The 23,595-nt window shown below is 38.2% G+C and overlaps 1 protein-coding gene across 7 annotated transcripts in view; it reads left to right on the top strand.

The window, feature by feature from the left end:
• Positions 1 to 23,595, top strand: part of LEPR (leptin receptor) — a 156,665-nt gene that overhangs the window by 18,004 nt on the left and 115,066 nt on the right. Inside the window, exon 1 of one of the 7 annotated variants that reach the window (XM_058717100.1) lies at positions 20,837 to 23,365. The exons of 3 other annotated variants lie outside the window; for them this stretch is intronic. The gene's annotated coding sequence lies outside the window, so the exon portion shown is untranslated. Of the gene's footprint in view, positions 1 to 20,836; positions 23,366 to 23,595 lie in introns of those variants that run through there. 3 more of the 7 variants (XM_058717091.1, XM_058717101.1, XM_058717102.1) reach the window with 3 other exon arrangements.

Below are 23,595 nucleotides of genomic sequence, written 5' to 3'. Positions count from 1 at the left end.
ACAGGGAGATATGGTATCTGTGTGCCAGGAACAGAAGCACTTCGGACAGTGAGCTGGATGGAGATGAATGTGTTAAGGAGGGACTGCAATAAAGCTAAATATAATGGAAATAGGATAAAACATTCAAAATTTCTAGAAACAAACTAAAAAAGAATAGTGGGCTCTGAGGAAGCCTTGCAATAAATGGTAGTTTAAAAGGAAATTACAGTGCTTCTCCAAAGAAGACATCCAGATGGCCAACCGACACATGAAAACATGCTCAACATCACTCATCATCAGGGAAATACAAATCAAAACCACAATGAGATTCTGACTCACACCTGTCAGAATGGCTAATATTCACAACTCAGGCAACAACCTCATGGAGGTTCCTCAAAAAACTAAAAATAGAACTACCCTATGACCCAGCAATTGCACTACTAGACATTTACCCGTGGGATACAGGTGTGCTGTTTCGAAGGAGCACATGCACCCCCATGTTTATAGCAGCACTATCAACAATAGCCAAAGTATGGAAAGAGCCCAAATGTCCATCGATGGATGAATGGATAAAGAAGATGTGGTATGTATATACAATGGAGTATTACTTGGCAATCAAAAAGAATGAAATCTTGCCATTTGCAACTATGTGCATGGAAGTGGAGGGTATTATGCTAAGTGAAATTAGTCAGTCAGAGAAAGACAAAAATCATATGACTTCACTCATATGAGGACTTTAAGAGACAAAATGGATGAACATAAGGGAAGGGAAACAAAAAGAATATAAAAACAGGGAGGGGGACAAAGCATAAGAGACTCATAAATATGGAGAACAAACTGAGGGTTACTGGAGGGGTTGTGGGAGGGGGGATGGGCCAAATGGGTAAGGGGCACTAAGGAATCTAGTTCTGGAATCATTGTTGCACTATATGCTAACTAATTTGGATGTAAATTTTAAAAAATTACAAAGAAATTTTAAAAAATAAAGGAAACTATAGTGGCGCCTGGGTGGCTCAGTTGGTTAAGCGTCTGACTTCGGCTCAGGTCATGATCTCTTGAACTGTGAGTTCAAGCCCCATGTTGGGCTTTGTGCTGACAGCTCAGAGCCTGCTTCAGATTCTGTGTCTCCCTCTCTCTGCCTTTCCCCCCACTCTGTGTGTGTGTCTCTCTCTCAAAAATAATAAATAAACATTAAAAAAATTAAAAGGAAATTACAAAATGCCTACAGGTAAATGATAACGAAAGCATTTTGTATCAAAATTTGCTGAAAGTAGCTAAAAGCAGAGGAAATTTATAGGTTTGAGTAGATTTTCTGAACAAAAAATAGAAATACTGAAAAATAAGTTAACAAAGGTTTTTAACTTAACCTAGAAAAAGAAGAGTAAGCTAAAAGAAAAAACACCACCATGCAACAAAAAACAAGAACAAATAATAAAGATAATACAAAACAGAAAAGCAATAGAGAAAATGAACAATACCGAAATATGATACTTTGAATAATAACCATCACAATACTAACAAAAAGAGCTAATACTTAGCACTGACTGGTACTGTTTTAAGTGGTTTATTCATGTTAGCTCCTAATCGCCACAACAGCCCGGTGAGTGGCTTGTCAAACATTCCACAACTAGTTAATGGCAGAGCCAGGATTCAAACCAGAGGGTCTGGTTTACTCTTCAGAAGACAGAAAAACTTCTAGCAAGCCTGATGAGGAGAAAAGCAAAGAGATGAAGAGGCAAAATACACAATAAAAAGGGTGAGAGAAAAAAATAGTTTCAACAGCTAGCTTATAATTCAGTAGATTTGTATTTATTTTCCAGGGCTGCTCTAACAAAATACCACAGTCTGGGTGACTTAAAGGACAGACATTAATTTTCTCACCGTTGTATTGTGGACAATAAATAGAAGTCTAAAGTCAAGGTCTTTCTCAGTTTGGTTTCCCTTGGCTTCTGTCCTCAGCTTGCAGATGTCCGCCTTCTTGCTGTATCCTCATGTGTTGTTTTCTCTGTGTGAGAGCATATGTGCTGTCATATTTCTCTGTGGATCCAAATTTCTTCTTTATATAAGGACAGCAGTCAGATTGGATTAGGACCTACCCTAATGGCCTCATTTTGACTTAATCACCTCTTTGAAGGCCCTGTTCTCCCAACAGAGTCACATCCTGAGGTACTGGGTGTTAGAGCGTCAATGTATGAATTTTCTGGGAACACGATTCAGCCCATAATAGCCTAGAAAAGTACATTTCTGGGTGGGGGTGGGGGACTACTAGCCTAAGGTAAAGCAGAAAATTAAGTACATTAATAGCAGTATGGTTATCAACCTCCCTTTTTTACTCCCCCACTCATCAATGAATTGAAACCTTGTTGGTTTTGCAGGTGAGCTCAAACACATTAACCAAGAAACAGAAAATCCTGGTATTATGTAGTTTTCCCAGAAAAAAAAAAAGATAAGAAGCAGTTGACCAACTTATTTCATTCTAAATGTAGATAAAATAAGTATAAAAAAATTATAGGCTTCATGTTCAAAACATAGCTACAAAAAACCCAAACAGTATATTTGAAAAAAAACCCAGCAATGTCAATAAGACATTATTACATCTTTAAAAAAACATTATTTATTTTTGAGAGCGAAGAGAGAGGGGGATCTGGGGGGTGGGGAGGAGAGAATCCCAAGCAGGTTCTGTGGTGTCAGTGCAGAGCCTGACTTGGGGCTCAATCTCATGAATGGTGAGATCATGACCTGAGATGAAATCAAAAGTCAGATGTTTAACCTACTGAACCACCCAGGCACCCCAAGACATTAATACATATCAATCAAGTTCAATTTATTTCAGAATATAAACATGCTTTGACTTTGGAAAAGTCTGTTAATAACATTCACAGCAACCAATTAGAATATAAAAATGATTTTATCATCTCAATGTATGTAGGAAAAGCATTTGATAAAATTCAGTGTCTGTTCATATGCTATCATTATTTTTTATTTTTTTTAAGTAATCTCTACACCCAATGTGGGCTTGAACTGATGACCCCAAGATCAAGAATTGTATGCTTTATTGACTGAGTTGGCCAGGCACCCCCTCAGTATCTGTTCATGATTGATGAGAAAACCTTATATAAAATTAGAAATAAAGGGAATTTCCATAACCTGAGAAAAGGTATCTCCCCCAAACTTACAGCAAACCATACTTAATGGTACAACTTTAACACATGATCTTTCAGGTATTTGTGTGTGTGTTTTTCTTAATTTTTAAAAAAAGTTTTTTTAAGTTGATTTATTTTTGAGAGAGAGAGAGAGAGAGAGAGAGAGAGAGAGAGAGAGAGAGAGTGCAAGTGGGGGAGAGGCAGAGAGAGAGAAGACAGAGAATCTTAAGCAGACTCCGCCCTGTCAGCATGGAGCCTGATGGCGGGTGGGGGTGGGTGGGTATTAAATTCAAGAAACTGTGAGATTATGACTTGAGTGGAAACCAAGAGCCAGATGCTTAACTGACTGAGCCACCCAGGCTCCCCTGGTATTAGTTAATGTTACAAACAAAACAAAACTAACAAGAAAATGGAAAGTATTAAGTATTACAGAGAGGAAATTACAGCTATGAGAAATTTATATGATCATTTACATAGAATACCTGTACAATCTAGAGATTGTAAAATTACTAAAATTGATAAAAAAGGTTTAGATATGTTGTTGGTAAAATGTAATACGCAAAAATCTATTGTATGTCTATGCAAGAGCAACAAAAACTTAGAAAATAGTTGAAATAAAAAGATACAATTTGATTTACATTAGAAATTTTATACACATACACAGGCACGCACAAACATACTCCTGGAATAACCTAAGAAAACCACATCTTTGTGGAGAAAATTTTAAAATTCATTAATAGAAGGTAAACCATATATGTGAATTAAATAGACTCTCTTGAAGATGTAACATCTACTCAAATGAAACAACATATTCAATGATATTAAAGTAAAAATCTAGGGGCACCTGGGTGGCTCAGTCAGTTAAGCGTCTGACTTCGGCTCAGGTCATGATCTCGCATTCATGGGTTTGAGCCCTGCGTTGGGCTCTGTGCTGACAGCTCAGAGCCTGGAGCCTGCTTTGGATTTGGTGTCCCTCTCTCTCTCTGCTCTTCCTCTGCTTGCTCTCTGTTTCTCTCTCTCTCTAAAAAATGAATAAACATTTAAAAAAATTAAAAATAAAAGTAAAAATCGAAAAATTATTTGTGCTGCCCTGGAAGGCTTGAGAGAGCAAAGTTTAAAAGCTCGTTTTAAAATTTATGTGGAACACTGAGGGCCCAAGAATGGCCAAAATAGTTCTGAAAAAGAAGAAGCAAATCTTATTATGATGTTATATTAAATAAGAAATGTGATTGGTGCAAGAACTAAGGGACCAAGATACCACTGGAACAGAACAAATTTGATATATAACAGAAACTAGTGGAAAAATGGAATGGTCAACAAATGGATTGAAATTATTAGAAAAAATGGAATTGGACCTCTACTTCACAGTAAACAAATACTGATTCCATATCTAGTAAAAATGTAAATGTGGAAGTCAAAACTAAATAAAACTTTTAGAAGAAAGTATAAGAAAATGTCTATGGCTTGAAATAGGAAGATACTATTTGAACAAAATCTAAAGAGTACAAACCATAAAGATTGATGAATGTAATTGCCTTAATTAAGAATTTCCATTCATCAGGAGACACCATAAAGACAGCAGAAAGGAAAAGAAGTGGAGAAGGTTTCACATATCTGTGTGAGTGTGTATCTGGCAAATAAACTCCATAATTAGTATTCACAATATACAGTATTTATACAAATCAATAAGAGAAAGACAAAACCATTAACATAGACTCATGAACAATCTTGGAAATGCAGATTAAAACCACGATGAGATACCATTTCAGGCAGAAGCCAGATATTCAAGATGCTGGCAGAGAGAATGAACTTGAAGTGGAGCTATATTCACTAGTTAGAAACCACTGGGGTTTAAACTCTTTATTTAAAACTTAGGCTGAAATTCCAGCCCCGTCACGCACTGTTTGACTTTGAATGATTTGCTTAACTCCTCTAAGTCTTACTTTCCTGAACTATAAAACAGAGAGAGTAATGAGAAAACACAAGTAAAGCAGTCAGCACATTGTCTGGCATATAAAAGGATAGTCACTGCATGTTCATTGTTATGTAAATATTATATCTAGTGTTTGTTGTATGGTCACTGTGGGCGGGGCACTGCATTGGGCTAAGTGCTTTGTGTGTACTATTCTCTCTTTTAATCATACACATTGTCATTATATTCATTCTACAAATGAGGAAACAGGCATAAGTAGAGATGAGAGAGCCAGGACTCAAACCTACATCTCGTGGGCTCTGAAGTTTACATGTAAAATTCAACTTCATTGTCTCCCACTGTTTCCACAGAAAGCATCTTAGGTAGATATAGATGAGCTTCAAGGTCACTTACGTAAATCCTTCATCTCCATCATATGCAGGCGCGCACACGCACACACACACACACACACACACACACACACACACAAGCTAGACTATTTAGTTCCCTTTCTGGTTAGAAGTTGTGTCATTTTTCAGTATTGTTATAAAAACAGATCAGTAACAATAGATCCTATAGTGCTTCTATTGCCAATTTATACAGTCAGCCTACAACATTACTTATAAAATTTTCTTTTGGAGCCACTGTGTGTCTCTGAACATTCCTGCAATGCCATCTGTACAGAGTGTATCTGAGAAGAATGAGGGTGGAAAATAACATAATGAAGCCTAGTGGGAAGCCCTTTCTCTGAGCTAAACTGGAGGTTCAGATGTGGTATTATGTTTCCGAACTCTGTTCTCTGAAGCTCCATTTTGGAGTCTTAGACTTACAAGGGACTTTAGCAAATACCTTAGTTCCATCTTTTCTTTTTTGCCAGAATCACTGACAATATTCCTGATAGTTCTCCCATGTACCATAGTTGGGGATGGAGACATAATCTCCTGGGAGTTTTAATTTCTGGACCCCACCAATGGTTAGATAGCACATTCTTCTGTCTTCAGTTCTATAACTTTCATTCTCTGATGAGTTCTGCCTTTGAAAGCAGCATAGAATAAGTCTATATTTTATTCATGACAAATTGTTAAAATTTGAAGACAACAATCAAGTTTCCTTTGTGAGACAGGTTTCCTATGTGAGAAAATCGGGTCATATTTTGTGCTCCATTACAACTACAGCGTGTAGAACAGTGTGGGAAATAAAGTAAGTACTCCTGAAATGTCTTGATGAATGACTGAATGAGTTTTCTCTTTTCTACACTAGCAGCCTCAGAGTCCTGAACAATTCTTCTTGAGGAAGGGCTTCCAAATTTCTCATAGACTTAGTGATCCGTCCATGAACATGGTCTAGTTTCTTAATATCTTTCATAAAGTGACTGCAACAGAAGATTCTGTTTCTTTGAATATGAAACATGAAATGTGACTCTTTTCAAATGTGAGCTCACGTGGTTGTGGTCCCCAACAACCCCAAGAAATAAATGAGTGGTTGAATGAATAAATGCTTAAAGGCTACTCCAGGTGGTTATGGTGTTACATTGGACCCGGCCATGCTTGACCACAACTGGTTGGGATTAGGGTACATAATATGATTTTATTTGGGCCAACTAGATTCCTCTCCTGGGAATTTGGAAGTTCTGTCTCTAGGGAGAGAAGTTGAAAGGCCCAGCATTGAGGCTAAAGGTAGAGGCATGTGTAGGCACAGCCTCATGGAGTAGAAGCAAGAGAAATAGTGCGGGTCAATAGAGAGAAACACAGAGGGAGAGACACATTCCTTGGCTGCCTGTGAACCACATGGTTTCCCAGTGCCTGGCTCCACTTTCCACTAGGGTCAGCTGCCTTCATTCTGTGAGATCTCTGAATCCTTAGCATAATCCCTGTTCCACCTTTACAGATGGACACACACACATATGCACACACATTGCATAGAACAGTTTATTTGACCTAATATAACACTAATTCTTGACTCACATTGTGCCTTTGGACAACTAAAATACCTAGATCTTTTCCCATGAACTGCTGTCAAACTTGTTGTGTAATAGGGTTTTTAGAACGTGTGTTCATTCACCCATTCATTCTACCACAGTACATTAAGTAACTACTATATGTGAATATACTTTCTATCATTTAACTATTGGCCTGTCAGTTGTCACTTTTTGCTGCTGACAAGGACTGTTGCCTCTAATAATCATCCCTTTCTATTTACCTCTTATCAACAGTGAAATGAAAAAACAAACAGGTTGCCAAATACCAAGCTGTGAATGGTAACAGCAAAATAAAGGTTCTTAAGCTCTTAGTGTGGGCACATGCAGGGATGATGCAGTGCTCAAAGTACATGATGTTTACTATATCTATTTTGCCTGAAAAGAGAACATTTTGCCTGCTTTTTGTTTTCCTTTTAGATTCTGGGTTGTTGAAGGTGTAGTAAATAAATATTGGGTAAGTCGAGTGTTATGTGTGTATATATATATGTATACACACACACACAGTTCATGTAAGTTTCTATCTAAATATATGTACATAGCTAGGGAAAATGAAATAAGGTTTCTACCAGAATCCAACAGTGAAGAAGATTCGATGACATTTAAATAAATAAAATTGGTTAGATTTCTAGACTGGCAGATGTACTTGGGACTTTGTCTCTCTAATTATGCATCTTGAATAAAACCAGAGATTAGACGTGGCCATTCATGGCGCTCTTAATTCATCCCTTCCATTCCACTCTTACTTCAATCAAATTAACCAAACTTTAAACACGTGCTTTTAAGCTGCCTTTCTCCAATTCCAACGTGTATGCCTTCCCTTAGTCCTCGTCCCTTGTGGATTCAGTTTTAGGGGTGAGAAGGGACATGAGGAAGAAGGCACATTTTTTTTGCTTGTAGTCCAAATGCCAGGGTGGTAGCCAAGTTTATACTTGGTCCATCCTCTGTTTTCATGAGGAATAAAAACGGTATGGCGCTAAACTACGGGATTTGAATCCTGGCTCTGCTACGTCACGCCATACTTTCCCACAGCTCTTTTAATTTCTTTGCACTTCAGTTTCTATATATCTAAAATGAGGTTAATACTACCAACTTACAGGAATTGCCGTGAGGGTTAAAACAATCAATGTCTATAAAATACTCATGTAGCGCCTGGCATGCAGTAAGTGTTCAATAGATGGTAGCTTTTATTGATGTTTGTATTAACTGTGAGATTCTGCTGTCCACGACCCCAGAGAGAGATACAGAAAACAATGTGCAAGGCAGAGGACCGAGAGAAACATTTCCTAAGAGCATAGTACATTTTCTGGGAATTCAGATGTTAGTTTGAAAAATCTTAACAATTTGTCAGTGGTAACACAACTTCTTTAAAGGCCTGTCCTGAGGATGAGTGTTCCTATGAGTCCTATCCCAGATTTCTTTCTCTGTGAGCACAAACTCCCTTGTGCTTCTTAAATTTCTGTTTTCTTGGTCGAGAAATTCTGTTTTCCCTAATGCACCATGGGTTTTCTCAACTTTCCCACTTCCAATCCTGGGAATTTCAATCTGGGCTGTGGTGAGAATGGTATTTCGGGGAAAGGCACATGAGAAATGACAGTTCTTCAGAGTGAACACTGTGTTTTAAGACCCAGAAAAACTGTTCATCCTTCTTAGACATTTTGTGGGAAATGGCCTATCCTGTGTGTGTTTAATGCTAGAATCTAGGAAAAAGTTCTTACTAGCCATCTGCCAGGCCCTTCATGGCCGAAGTGCTTGTATTTTGCCCTCAGCCCTCTTGGATGACTTGGAAGTACCTTCCAACCTCCTTCCTGAGTGAGTTTCCTTAGACTTCAACTAAGAAGTAGAAAGGACTGTGAGCAGAGAGTTGATTCCAAAAGTGTAAATAATTGATCAGGTTTGTGGAACACTGGGCCAAACTTGCAGGGTGCCTGAGGAATCAGATGCCCATTGATTTTCAATAATAGGTGCAACACTATTTGGGGAGCAGGGGGTTAGATAGACCAAGTGATCACCCACAAAGTGATGACTCTAAGATAAAAACTGGGGCACCTGGGTGGCTCAGTCGGTTAAGCATTCAACTTCAGCTCAGGTCATGATCTCACGGTTCAATGCTTCGAGCCCCGCTTCGGGCTCCATGCTGACAGTCGGAGCCTGCTTGGGATTCTTGCTCTCGCCTTTCTCTCTGCCCCTTCCCTGGTTGTGCTTTCCCTCTCTCTAAAAATAAGTAAATAAAAATCTTAAAAAACACCCACACAACACTGTTGGCTAAGCAATATATGGTTGTGCGTATGGTTGTGCAAAGTGTTTCCATATCCTTACCTAAAATAAGTGTTGTCGTTGGCCTTAGAAATTTGCTGTTGTTAGTTCAGGTGTGAAGTGGCTGGTGTTTGTGATATACTTAAAATCTCTCTCTTTTTTTAGATGTTTATTTATTTTGAGAGAGAGAGAACCGAGGAGGGGCAGAGAGAGAGGGAGAGATAGAATCCCAACTCACAAACTGTGAGATCATGACCTGAGCCAAAATCAAGAGTGAGACACAACTGAGCAACCCAGGTGCCCCGCTTAAAATACCTTTATTGTAAATATTATTTACAATATATTTATTTTCCCATATATACATACTATATCAAGTCGGTTAAGGGAGTCTTAAGAAGAGGCTCCATTTCCAGCTAACAGGTTCGTGTGTCTATTTGTTGTTAGATTGTAAAACTTCAGAAAAATCTCAAATGCTCATGTTTCTCTGAAGAAAGATGAGATTTCTTAGTGAATATCCCACTAAGTAACTGACTATTAAGTAACCAAGCATCATCTTTATGCTGTAGTTTAAGATTTCAAAGAGAAATGTAGTCAGGTATATTAATGTAATTCACTCTCTAACATTGTCTGCTAGGAGAGAGCCACTCTCTTCTCTGATTGACTGTCAGGGGAACCTCAGGATATCTCTGGTGTAAAAAGCAAACATCCTTTTTAACAAATAGCTAGATATTATGGTAGGAAGTATGTAAATCATCTTGCTTATTTTACCGTCCATCCGGGCAGAGATGGAAACATTGTGAGCTGGGAACATTGAGTTTCCTTTTACCTGTATCTTTGCCTTTTAGAAGGTATCTGTTAGGAGTCGTTAAGGTAAATGGATTGCTTCTAAAACTGTGAGCTGAGCTATAGGGCAGCATTTCTATTTACTTAGCTTTTTTTTTTTCCTTTTTGTATTTGCTGTTGAGAAAAACGGAGTAGGACCTAAGCTGTTCATTCATTAAAGCATATAGTTTGCTTAGAATCCTTTTTAGTTTAGCTGAGAATACTGTTCATGGCTGTTTCAAAGTGTATAGCTAGATAATTTATAAACTCAGTTTCATGTCCGTTATAATCTACTTACTGGTGCTCCTTTCTGTACTGTATTTACCAAGCTCAACCATAGTTTATACTTCTAATGAGAAAGATTTGCATGAAAAAATCTTTTCTATGCACAGGTAGGAGTAGAAGATACATTTTCTTCTCCCTCCTTTCCCAAAGCACCCAAGCTCCAAATTTCAAGATCATATATTCTTTCCCCACTTCTAATCTAATATTAAATCCTATTGATTTTGTCTTCATATTTTTTCTGTTTATTCCCCATTTCCTGTCACCATTGTCATGATCTTAGCTCAGGTGTGTACTAGGCCTTAGCTTCTGGGAATACCAGCCATAATCAAGATGAAACTTCATATTGGGTGCAATCTTCATACTACCTGAGTCACTGCAAAAGCCTTAAATAGGTCTTTTATGTATTCTCTTTCTAAATTATATTAAAAACACTATTGCCAGTTTAATTTTGTTTAATGCTTCATTCTGGTTTGAAAGACCCTAATAGTGTGGCCTTAGTTCCCCGCCAACCCCCCCACACAGGGTTATCTCACATTAATTCTCTTAATTTTCTTTTTTCGCTTTCTTTCTTTCTTTTTCTTTCTTTCTTTCTTTCTTTCTTTCTTTCTTTCTTTCTTTCTTTCTTTCTTTCTTTCTTTCTTTCTTTCTTTCTCCTTTCCTTTCCTTTCCTTTCTTTTCCTTTCCTTTCCTTTCCTTTCCTTTCCTTTCCTTTCCTTTCCTTTCCTTTCCTTTCCTTTCCTTTCAAGTAAACTCTATCTCCAGCATGGGGCTTGAACTCACAACCCTGAGATCACAAGTTGCATGTTCTATTGACTGAGCCAGCCAGGCACTCCACTCTTAATTTTCTTAATTCTCTAAATTTTGGATACATTTATCTATTAGATATGTGACCACAAACCCTGACCTTTCCCAGCTTCAGTGGTTATGTTGTGCATTTCATACAGAAATGCTTTTTTCCCCATTGTCCCATATGACAAAATGTCTTCATCTTGTAAAGCTCACTTTATTATTATTTTTTAATTTAAATTTTAGTTAGTTGACATACAGTGCAATATTGGTTTCAGGAGTATAATTCAGTGATTCATCACTTACATACAACACCCGGTGCTCATCACAAGCGCCCTCCTTATACCCATTACCCATCTAGCCCATCCCCCACTCACCTCCCTCCATCACTCTCAATTTGTTCTCTGTCGTTACAAGTCTCTTACGGTCTGTTTTCCTCTCTTCTCTTTTCCCCCCACCTTTTCATATGTTCATCTGTTTTGTTTCTTAAATTCCACATATGAGTGAAATCATATGGTATTTGTCTTCTCTGATTGACTTATTTGGGTAAAGCTCATTTTAATCCTCCTTCCTCTTTGTCTGGTCCTTGGAATTTGTTCTCCAGCATTAGCCCTTACTATATAGCTATCCAGTCTCTGCCCCTACACATTCTGAATTGCTTGCCTAACAACTTAAAAAGGGAGCCAGAGGTGCCCAAAGCAGTCATCAGGAATTGGCCAGCATACACTCTGGTACTCGGCCAATTCTTGGACCCTGTGAGTTTTCTGCCCATCTCTGTCCTCTTGTCTGTCCATCTCCACACCAATTCTGGCTCTTTGGTATTTCTACTTGTTCTCTTAGCATTTGATGATTGATTCTCCATCATAGTTTTTTTGCTAAATGGTGCTTTTCTTTTTTCCTAACGTGGATTTTCTTAGGCAGAATCCAGTCTTGCCCGGGGCCAAGCCAGAGGGAGGTGGTCAATCAATTATCTTTATTTACACTTTTTTTTTTCCTTTTTAAAATTAAAAAAAGTTTCAATTGTGTGAAAATACATGTAACATAAAATTTACCATTGTAACCATTTTCAAGTATATAGTTAAGTAGTACTAAGTATATTCACATTGTTGTACAACCAATCTCCAAAACTCTTTTCATCTTGCAGTCTTTCTTTATATTTTTAAATAGCTATTTACTTGTTTGCTTTATTTACCTTGCCTATTAGACTGAAAGTTTCTTGAGGATAGGGCAGTGTTACTGAGTTTTGAATCCCTTATCAAACTGCCTGGTATGATCAATTAATAATTGCTTCATGAAGTTGAATTGATCTGTTTTCCCTATGTTCTCACCTAACGTGCCTTCCACAAGAGCCCTACTCTGCTAACAGACCTGGATCCTGCCATCAATGAAACAACAATTTGAAAACATTTCCACTTACATAAGCAAGGGAGGTGAATGTCCACAGTTAGAAGTTGGCCTAAGGAGGTTTTGCTTTAACTGCTACAGGGTGCTGTTGTCTTTGTTCTGAGAGGTAGGATGAAGCCGTTTTATTTATTTTAAGAAGGCAGAAAGCCAGGAACACATAATTGAAAGGAAGTTTCTGTGCTGGCATATTATTATTCTAACTAAGATGGTAACAAATAAATTGCAACTTCCTTTTGTTTGAAGTGGTGGACAGGAACTGGAGTTGAACATTTTACACTCATGAAATTGCCAAGTGACAGCTACTTTCACAATTCCTTTTTTGAAAAAAGGCCTATAAATTAGCACTCTTCTAGGCATATGTTTCATTACATAATTGCCTCACAGAATTATACTGTGCATGTGACTAATGTCTCCAGATTTAGGGGAGACCCATTGTGTTCCTGCTCCCCTTCATACCTCTGAAGACTCTCAGAGGGCTTATGTCTTTTAACTGTTTTTATACATTTATTTATTTCTGGGGGGGGGGGGCAGAAAGAGAGGGAGACATAGAATTAGAGAATCCAAAGCAGGCTCTAGGCTTTGAGCTGTCAGCACAGAGCCTGACCTGGGACTCGAACCCACAAACCGTGAGATCGTGACCTTAGCCGAAGTCAGACGCTCAACTGACTGCGCCACCCATATGCCCCAGCTTATGTCTTTTCTGGTCATCTTGTTCTGATTTTCCACTTCTGAAATTCTTCTTTTTGCTTTGCATTTTGCCTCTTGTGGCTGTTCTCTATCCTCTAGCCAACATGTGCCCCAAAGCATCCCATTTTCCTTGATTTCTCAAAAATACCACTGGTGTTGTCTAGAAGAAATACTTAAGTGGAAAAAAGGAAGTAGCACAAAGGTGGAGCTTACTTACATCATAATGGTGGAGAAAATTTTAAATTAGATATTTGGAACACTGTTCTTAAACTTCATTAGCCATTCCTACCACTGGAAGTATTTTGGGGACTGACTTCACTCTTCAGTATCCATGGTCTCCCGCTATACCACTGATTACTTCCCGTTTCCTCCTCAGTCTCCTTCTGCTAGTCAGTTCTTAGAATATCACATTCCCTCCAAATTTAGTCCACTGTTTATCTTGTCCAAATTTCTATCATGCCCTAGGACTGTCATCCCATAATTATAATGACAAACATTTTTTGTTCGTTTTTACTAAAAAAGATATTTATCTCCTTAAAAGTAATTTAGTTTTTCAAAACTTTTATTTTAGAACAGTTTTATATCTACAGAATAATTGCAAAAATTGCAAAAACAGAGTTTCCATGTACCTTGCCCCTAGTTTTCGTATTAACATCTCACATCAGTATGGTTCATTTATCATAATCAATGAAGCAATATTGACATATGACTATTAAGTCTATACTTTATTCATATTTCCTTAATATTTTCCTAATGTCCTTTTTTCCCCTAAATGCCAGGATGACATTCAGGATACCACTTTACATTTCAATGTCTTGTCTCCTTAAACTCTTCGTAGCTGTGACCATTTCTAAGACTTTCTTTGTTTTTGATGACCTTGACAGTTTTCACGAGTAATGGTTGAGTATTTTTTAGAATGTCCCTCAGCTGAGATTTGTCTGATGTTTTTCTCCTCAGTAGACTAGAGTTATATATTTTTTGGAGGAAGACCCCGGATGTAAGTGAAGAGTGATTTTTTATTAATATGGCTTATCAGTGTTGATGTTGACCTTGATCACTACTTATCGCTAATAAATGTACAAGTGAAGTAGCAATGGCATGAGAAGAACAGCATGGTAATCAGGGGTCATATATTTCGAGAAAGTGAGTCCTAATCACCCACCATTTAAGCTACCTAGACTAGTAGAGATGCTAGCTGAATAAAGGGGATTAAGAATAAGAAGTAGAATTTTTCACAGAACCAGAACAAACAATCCTAAAATTTGTATGGAACCACAAAAGATCCCACATAGCCAAAGCAATCTTGAAAATGAAGGGGAAAAATGGAGGTATCGTAATTCCAGATTTCAAGTTATAGTACAAAGCTGTAGTAACCAAAATAGTATGGCACTGGCACAAAAATAGAGACATAGATCAGTGGAACAGAATAGAGGGCTCAGAAATAAACCCATGATTATATGGTCAACTAATCTTTGAGAAAGGAGGTAAGAATATGCAGTGGGAAAAAGACAGTCTCTTCATCAAACAGTGTTGGGGAAATTAGACAGCTACATCCAAAAGAATGAACCTGGATAACCTTCTTACACCGTACAGAAAAATAAACTCAAAATGGATTAAGGACCTAAATGTGAGACCTAAAACCATAAAAACCCTAAAAGAGAGCACAGCCAGTTATTTCTCTGACGTTGGCCATATTTCATTTTTCTAGATATGTCTCCTGAGGCAAGGAAATAAAAGCAAAAATAAACTCCTGGGACTAAATCAAAATAAAAAGCTTCTGCATAGCATAGGAAACAATCAACAAAACTGAAAAATAACTTACTGAACAGGGGAAGATATTTGCAAATGATGTATCCAATAAAAGATTAGTATCCAAAATATATAAAGAACTTGCACAATTCAACACCCAAAAGAAAAATAATTCAATTAAAAATGGGCAGGAGACATGAACAGACGTTTCTCCAAAGGAGACATCCAGATAGCCTACAGACACATGAAAAGATGTTCGTTATCACTTACTGTCAGAGAAATGCAAATCAAAACCACAGTGAGATATGATCTCACAACTGTCAGAATGACTAAAATGAAAAATAAAAAACAGCAAGTCTTGGTGAGGATGTGGAAAAAAAAGGAGCCCTCTTGCACTGTTGGTAGGAATGCAGACTGGTGCAGCCACTGTGGAAAACAGTATGGAGGTTTCTCAAAAAGTAAAAAATAGAATTACCGTATGGTCCAGTAATTCTACTGCTGGGTAAATACCTAAAGAATACAAATACACTAATTCAAAAGGATATATGCATCCCTATGTTTATAGTAGCATTATTTACAATAGCCAAGATATGGAAGGAGTCCAAGGGTCAATCAATAGATGAATGGATAAAGAAGATGTGGTGTAGATATATACAATAAAGTATTTCTGAGCCATAAAAAGAATGAGATCTTGCCATTTGCAAGTGGCATGGAAGGACCTAGAAAGTATAATGCTAAGTGAAATAAGTCAGAGAAACACAAATACCATATGATTTCACTAATGTGGAGTTTAAGAAACAAAACAAATGAACCAAGAAAAAAAAGAGACTAACAGAACAGGCACTTAGCTATAGAGAACAAACAGATGGTTATCAGAGGAGAGGTGGGTGGGGATGGGTGAAATAGGTTAAGGGATCAAGAGTACAGTTAGTTATCTTGATGAGCACCGAGCAACTTATAGAATTGTTGAATCACTCTACTGTACACCTGAAACTAATATAACACTGTATGTTAACTACACTGGAATTAAAATAATAAATAAACAAACAAATAAATAAAAGAATAGGAAGTAGAGGAAAGTGATAAGAATCAATTGTGTTTCAGGGCGCCTGGGTGGCTCAGTCGGTTAAGCGTCCAACTTCGGCTCAGGTCATGCTCTTGCAGGTCATGGGTTGGAGCCCCCCATTGGACTCTGTGCTGCCAGCTTGGAGCCTGGAGCCTGCTTCGGATTCTCTGTCTCCCTCTCTCTCTCTGCTCCTCTCCCGCTTGTGCTCTCTCTCCTCATAAAGAAATAAACATTAAAAAAGAAAAAAAAAGAATCAGCTATGTTTCAAGGACCAGCTGCAGTGGCAGAAGCTATAGTTTGTTCCACCAACTTTCTTCATCTTGTAAGTTTTTCCAAGGAGGAAAGACCAACTAGAATTCTGGAAGAGTTCTTCCCAGATGAGGTAAATTCATTATGTGAAGCAAATGGATTCAGGCAGCGTGAGAAGTGGATTATAGTGGATACTGTGTTTTGCTATTCGGACTGTACTTTGAGAACTGAGACTCACATTTGTCCAGCTGCTGGAGCACTGACATCTCCCATCTGAGTTAGCCCTGGGAGAGGAGTCCAACTATTGTAGAAAGAAAACCAACTCACTTGATTATGCCTCCACCATGGGAGCAAGCCACATCCCGTGACTAATCAATGTAGATGATACAAAGCCCTCTCCCCTGGCCTCAATTAGGGATATCTCAGAAGGGTCATCCCAGCTTCAGTATTCCTTGTGAAATTGTCTTAGGCACCTGTGGCAGCTGTATTGTTTTTCTTCTTAACCAGCTGTCCAGTCCTGCTTCTCTTACTCCCTTGGAGATGGTGTTCTGTGGAGCACTTCCCAATAAGCCACCTGCATGCAAATCTCTATCTGGAAGTCTGTTTCCTGGGAAACCCAACCTCTGACACACAATGAAGAGACCTGAGGATATACAAAATTATTTTAGCATGTCTCAACATTCTCTCTGCCGTATTACCTTAAACCTTAAATGGTAGGAATAGTGGGTTGAAGAAAAGAAAATAAAGATGGCATAGGGAAAAGATGAAAGGATTGGAGCCTTGTAGTAAGAGTGAAACAGAAGTCAGAAGACATAATTCATAATGGACTGAGCAGTACTCCGAGTCTTAGAAAGAGATAAAGTATGATGGAAGTCATCCTGGAAATTATTGAGGGGATTGGAAGAGAGTAATACTGAGGTGCTGTATGGACGAGCTTGATGAAGAAAGAAATTATCAGGTTCACTTTACACTAAACTAAATGTGTAAATGCTAATCAGCACACAATGTCTTGGTGGGTTTTTATTTCTTGTGAGGTCTCTGTCTGCCTATTTTTGCAGTGTGAAAGATTCTAGATGGTCTTAATGGGAGGATTTCGGTCCCATCCTACAAAGTGGGGGTGGGGAGGGAGGTCAGCTGGTGGAGAAGTGAGTAGATGGGATTTTTAGTTTCTGTTTTGTTGCTAGAGGTTAGGATGACTTAACTGTTGCTTATATCACACTTTCTTCAAGTTAAGTGAAATGCTGTCCTGTCAAAATGCCAGAGTCATGCTGTCCCTCCTAATAGATCCCATGCTGGAAAATTCAGGGGAGCTCTTCTCTGTCACTTGAATGATGGCACTTCAAATGATGGATTCTTTTCCCCTTGGTCTCACTGTCATAGTGATCAGTTTTTCCTGATCTCAGAGTCTTTGTCTGGCAACTCAGTGTGCTAATAGCAAATGAAATTGATCACATAGATGTGTTATGTGCTATTCAGCTAGTCTGTGATCTTTGGGAGGCAGGGTTCTACTATGTTCATTGCTGGTTGTCCAGCCCTCTGCTAGATCTTGGCTAAGAGTAGGTGCTTAATAAATTCATTGTATGACAGAGTGAATTTTGAGCAAATCACTCAATGTCTAAGATCTTCTGTTTCCACATCTATTGAAGTGGTAAGAAAAGTCTCACTTTATTTTCATTATCTATGTGAAAATGTTTTTTTTTGTTGTTTTTGTTTTTAAATTTTTTTTTCAACGTTTTTAATTTATTTTTGGGACAGAGAGAGACAGAGCATGAACGGGGGAGGGGCAGATAGAGAGGGAGACACAGAATCGGAAACAGGCTCCAGGCTCTGAGCCATCAGCCCAGAGCCTGACGCGGGGCTCGAACTCACGGACCGCGAGATCGTGACCTGGCTGAAGTCGGACGCTTAACCGACTGTGCCACCCAGGCGCCCCTCTATGTGAAAATGTTTTAATACTTAAAAAGAAGCAATCACATGTAAAATTAAGTCCATTATAAAAAGCCCTGAATTGAATGATTTAGACTTAAAAAGGAACATCTAGCCCACTCTCTCATGCAGCATAGATTTCCTTTCTGTTGTATGCCTGACAAATAAGCTTCTGCTTAAGTAGTTCTAGTGCCTGCAACCCAGTACATCCTTGTAAGCCCTGATGTTAGAGGTCTGTAGAGCAGCAATACATGAAATTTAATCCTAGGATCAGTAGCATCAGCCCAAACTGGGATTTTGTTAGAAATTAAAAATCCCAAGCTGTATGCCAGACCTGAATCAGAATCTACATTTAACAGGCTTTCCCAATAATTTATATGCATATTATAGTTTGAGAAGTATTGCTCTAGAGTTTTTTTGTTTGTTTGTTTTTGGTATTGATTTGAAAGCTTCGTTTTATACTATCCACTTATTAGCCTCAATTTAGTTTCTTGCAACTTTATGTGAGTCTAGCTTCTAAGTTATTCCACATGGGAACTGTTGAAATCTTTGAGGCAGAATCCAGGTTGTTTGTTGGCTGGACTCTTTCTAAATTGTGCAAGGCTGGAAACTTTCCTGTCCTGAGCTTTCCCATGGTCCCTTTGTTCTGTAGAATTGTTTCAACAAGAATATCAGAGCCTGCAACTGAAGGGTTTATGAAAGCAAAGGCAGGCTACCTCATCCTTTTGCCTGTGGAATGGAAATGAACAAGAAAGAACAATTGAGCTGATTGTTTATACATTCAATCCTTAGGGCATATAAACAGGATGCAACCACTTATCTCGCCCTTATTGATTGTTTCTTATAGATGTGGCATTTTCCTAAATTTTCTATCTTCTTAGGGATAGTTCTTCAAACTCAGTCTTCTTTTTTTCTAAACTAAAAACACCCTGTTTGTTCAACTGCCTCTTGCATGGCTGGGTTGAAATGTAAACTTTTTGAGAGAAGGGGATGAAGGCTTACTCGTGTTTTGTTTGTTTGTTTTTAATTTCAGGTTAAATCACTGCTTAGCACATAATATGCTTTTAATAAGTAATTTTTGAATACACAAACGAATTAATGAGTGGGGGAATGTGGTTGCAAGACCTTGGTTGTCATCTTTACAAAACACATTAATGTGTCACTTTCTCTGACAAGATGTGGCATCATGGATTGGACAGAATACTCCACATGTTGCACAACTATTTGAGAGCAGTGGTATTATTAATTCCCCTAATTTAGAATTGATGCTGAGATGAGCTCAGCCTGATCATGACAAAAGAGACTATGACTGCCATCATTATGGTGGTTTGGGTTTAGAAAGCCAAAATATACATCTACAAAGTTGATTCAACTTATCAACAAGACGGAATTTGCTTTATATGACATTTTTAGAGTTCTTTCCTTTTGGACCCATGGGGCTTTCCAACGTTAGGAAGGCTAACTGCAGAGGTCTTTTTCTCCTTCTCCCTTCCATCACTCTTTGCTTCTTCGTTCCTCTAACTGTATCTGAAGCTACTTCCCTCACCTGAAATCACTTTTTGTCTCAGTATCACTATGAAAAAGACTACGGATAGAGTAGTAAATGCAGAGTAGATGGATAAACATAAGGATCCAAGAAAGATGATAGTGAAATATGACATTTGCTGGTGTTGGATATAATAACCGGTAGAAACAGAGGAATGGGAAAAACAGACTGGCTCCTTTGCCATGGCAACGATGAGTGCATTTATTATATAAACAGAAGGAGGAAAGGCAATTATTCAGTCCCTGTGCTTTTCTCTTCTAATCCTCCAGTTCTCCTGTTTTTAGTTTAGATTCTCAAAAGATGGTAGCCAGTTATCTTGCAAGGACATTGATCATTTCCTTCAATGCCTGAGATGTGCAGGAATACACTTGACTTCCCAATATTTTATTATTAAAAATAAATAAATCAAGGATTTCTTTAAAAGCTCATCAAAGGATAGCTTGTGTTCTGTTTCATCAAGCATTGAAGCATGCCCTCTTTAACAGTTTGAATCTTTATTTTGATACAATAAACTTATAAACAGGAATCAAGGTACCATTTTCTTTCCAATTCAGTATCATTAGAACATTGTCTGATTCATTCATGTATGTCTCAGGGATAAATGGTCATCAGTGAGTGTCTGACAGGGAAACACTAAGTGATTCTAGTTTAAAAGGAAAATCAATGTGCACTGAGTAGCAGTGCTTCAAAGATAGTTCAAAAAGGTACTTTTCAAAGGTACTATGTCAAAATGCACCTGGCATCCCAGGTACTGGTGGGAAAAGGAAAGCTATTAAATGCTTATTATAGTGAAACAGTGTGTTTTAGAAGCTAGGAAATATGGGAAAATAGATGGCAAACGATATACAATCCACACAGTGGATTTCCCAAAGAGAATGGCTGTGTTTTCACAATATTCTTCCCTTTTTTTTTTTTTTTTAACGTTTATTTAGTTTTGAGACAGAGAGAGACAGAGCATGAACAGGGGAGGGTCAGAGAGAGGGAGACACAGAATCTGAAACAGGCTCCAGGCTCTGAGATGTGAGCACAGAGCCCAACGCGGGGCTCGAACTAACGGACCGCGAGATCATGACCTGAGCCGAAGTCGGCCGCTTAACCGACTGAGCCACCCAGGGGCCCCTATTCTTCCCTTTTTGAAGGAGGTGGTGCCAAATTGAAGTGTGCAGAGTTTCATTTAATATACTTTCCAAATAGTATCTAGAATTTGCAACATGAACTGTAGGATAGGTAAGTTGATGAGGCAAGAGTCCTAAAAATAAACCAGATTTCTGGGTACAAATATTAGCCCCACTATTTATTAGTTTTGTGTGACTTCAGATAAGATACCTAATGTCTCTGAGTCATAGTTTCCACAAATGTACAATCAGGACAGTAAGTCCTACCAGAGAGAGGAATTGTCAGATTTAGCAATTAACCTATATAATGCAGCCAGCTGAGCACCTGGTATATGATAGGGCTTCAAAAATAGGAACTATATTTCCATTCTCATTGTCACTTTAGTTCAGATCTTGGGAATGTCTCTTCCAGGCATTCTAGTAGCTTCCAGTTTTCCTTGTCTATAGTCCTCTCATTTGTCCATTTTGCTTACTCACTAGTATTTATATACCATTTTCCATACAATCTTCTTTAACTTATACTTAATATTGTGCCATGGCCCAATTTCCAGAGTAGAGTTCATACTTCTTAGCATAGCATTTAAGGACATCCGTGATCTGACTCCAAATAACATCTCCTTTATAAATACCTTGTGTACTATTGTCCATTTCCTCTGCATGTCTTGAATTTTTTTCTCTCCATAATTTTACTCACGTTTCCCCCTCTAACTACAACACTTTCCATTTTTACATATTGGAATCCTATTTATGCTTTAAATTCCAGCTTCAATGCCATACCATCCATGAAATTTTCCTTAATCCTTTAGCCAGAAGTGATCTCTCTACTGAAACTGCTTAACAATTCTTTATATTAATAGTAAATGCCTATGCACTTGCATAATGCTAAGCTCAACAGATACTTACAATTTGGATATTATGTAACCTGTCTAGAGTAGTTGACAATACAAACAACTCCCCATCCATTTTCTTCTTTTGACTTCCAAAAGCTGGGTTTCTTACTTCCTCTCTGGCTTCCCCTTCTGAGTCTTCTCGGTGGGTGTATTAGTTTCCTAGAAGTTGCCGTGAAAATGTACCACAAACTGGATGGCTTAAAACAACTTACATTTATTATTTCCCAGTTCTGGCTTCTAGAAGTCAAAATCAAGATGTTGGCAGGTCCATGTTCCATCTGAAGTCTTTAGGGGAGGATCTTTCTTGACTCTTCTAGCTTCTGGGAGCCCCAGCCTTTCCTTGGCTTGTAGCAACATAGCTCCAGTCTCGGACTGAATCTTCACATCTTCTCTGTCTGCAACATTCTTTTCCTGGTGTCTCTACTTTCTCTTCTTATAAGGGCCCCAGTCATACTGGATTAAGGCCTATCCTAGTTGAGAATGACCACATATTAATTCGATTATATCTGCAAAGACTCTATTTTCAAATAAGGTCACATGTACAAGTATTAGGTATTAAGACATAGCTTTCTGGGAAAAACAATTTTACTGATAACAATGGGGTTCCCATCGTTTGCCTCTTTTTAAAGTATTAGGGCTCTTCAGAGTGATTTCCTAGGCTTCTCTCAGCAGTAATTTAAATAATGACAAAAACTAAAAGAAGTTTTTAGCACCCAATATGGTGACTCTCAAGACCCAAGAATCCAAGTAGGATGCTCAAGATATAGTCTTCTGATGTATTTTCCTAGACTACAGCTACTTTCCCTTAGCTTTTCTTTTCAAAGCACATTTACGATGGATTCTTTAAAAAAATTCAATGAGTGTTATTTTTAAAAAAGAGAAGAAGAGAATTTAATAAGTCAACATTGAAAATGTGAAAGTTATATGAGATAGATATGCACTGGTCCTCACCTTTTTTTCCTTCACATAGAAAACAAGAAATGATTCCCCACTGGGAGCATAATTGTTACGGACTACTGAATTTTTTTCTACTCCAACATTTGTATGTTGAAGTCCTAACCTCCAATACCTCAGAATTTGATTGTGTTTGGAGATAGGGCCTTCAAAGAGGTGATTAAGTTGAAATGAGACCATTAGGGTGGACCATAATCTAATCTGACTGGTGTCCTTATAAGAAGAAATTTGTACACATTCAGAGACACCACCCAGAATGTTAATACAGAAAAGATTAGAGAGATGAAGGTGGGGCTTGATAAGGAGGGGAGGGAGAGAAGGAGAGAAGAGGAAAAGAAGAAAGAAGAATGGAAGAAAGACCAATTTGTTGGTATCATTTGTGTCATGCTGAGATTCGACTACCCCTGCACATTTCAACTACATAAGCGAATAGATACCACCCCTTCTCCCCATACTCTTTTTCTCCTTATGCTGATTTGGGATTCTGTTAACTTGAATGCAAAGCATCTGACTAACCCATCCTTCTTACCCGTTTTGGTTCTTTTGTTTACATCTTCTATTGAGGTGGCATTTCAGAGGACATCTTTAGCAGTATGGACATTTATCTGACCTCTCACAAAGGTAGGTAGGTGGAAAGGTATAGTTCCAAGATTTATCACCAGATTTACCTGTGATTTATCCACCACAAAAATTCCTGACTGCTCTTTTTGTGATCAGTATGTTGAGTTATGAGTAGCCTTGAGGAGGAGAATGCCCTGAAACTCTCTTTTTGCAGCCCTCATGGGTAGACGCTCATCCTATCCCTAACTGACGCTTTTCTCAAACCTTTCGGAATAGAGCATCAGCCCCTA

This window comes from Neofelis nebulosa, chromosome 2, assembly GCF_028018385.1.
Source record: "Neofelis nebulosa isolate mNeoNeb1 chromosome 2, mNeoNeb1.pri, whole genome shotgun sequence".
NCBI classification, from domain to species: domain Eukaryota; kingdom Metazoa; phylum Chordata; class Mammalia; order Carnivora; family Felidae; genus Neofelis; species Neofelis nebulosa.
Note: the sequence above shows the minus strand (reverse complement) of the source record. Positions and strands in the feature narration are given on the sequence as shown.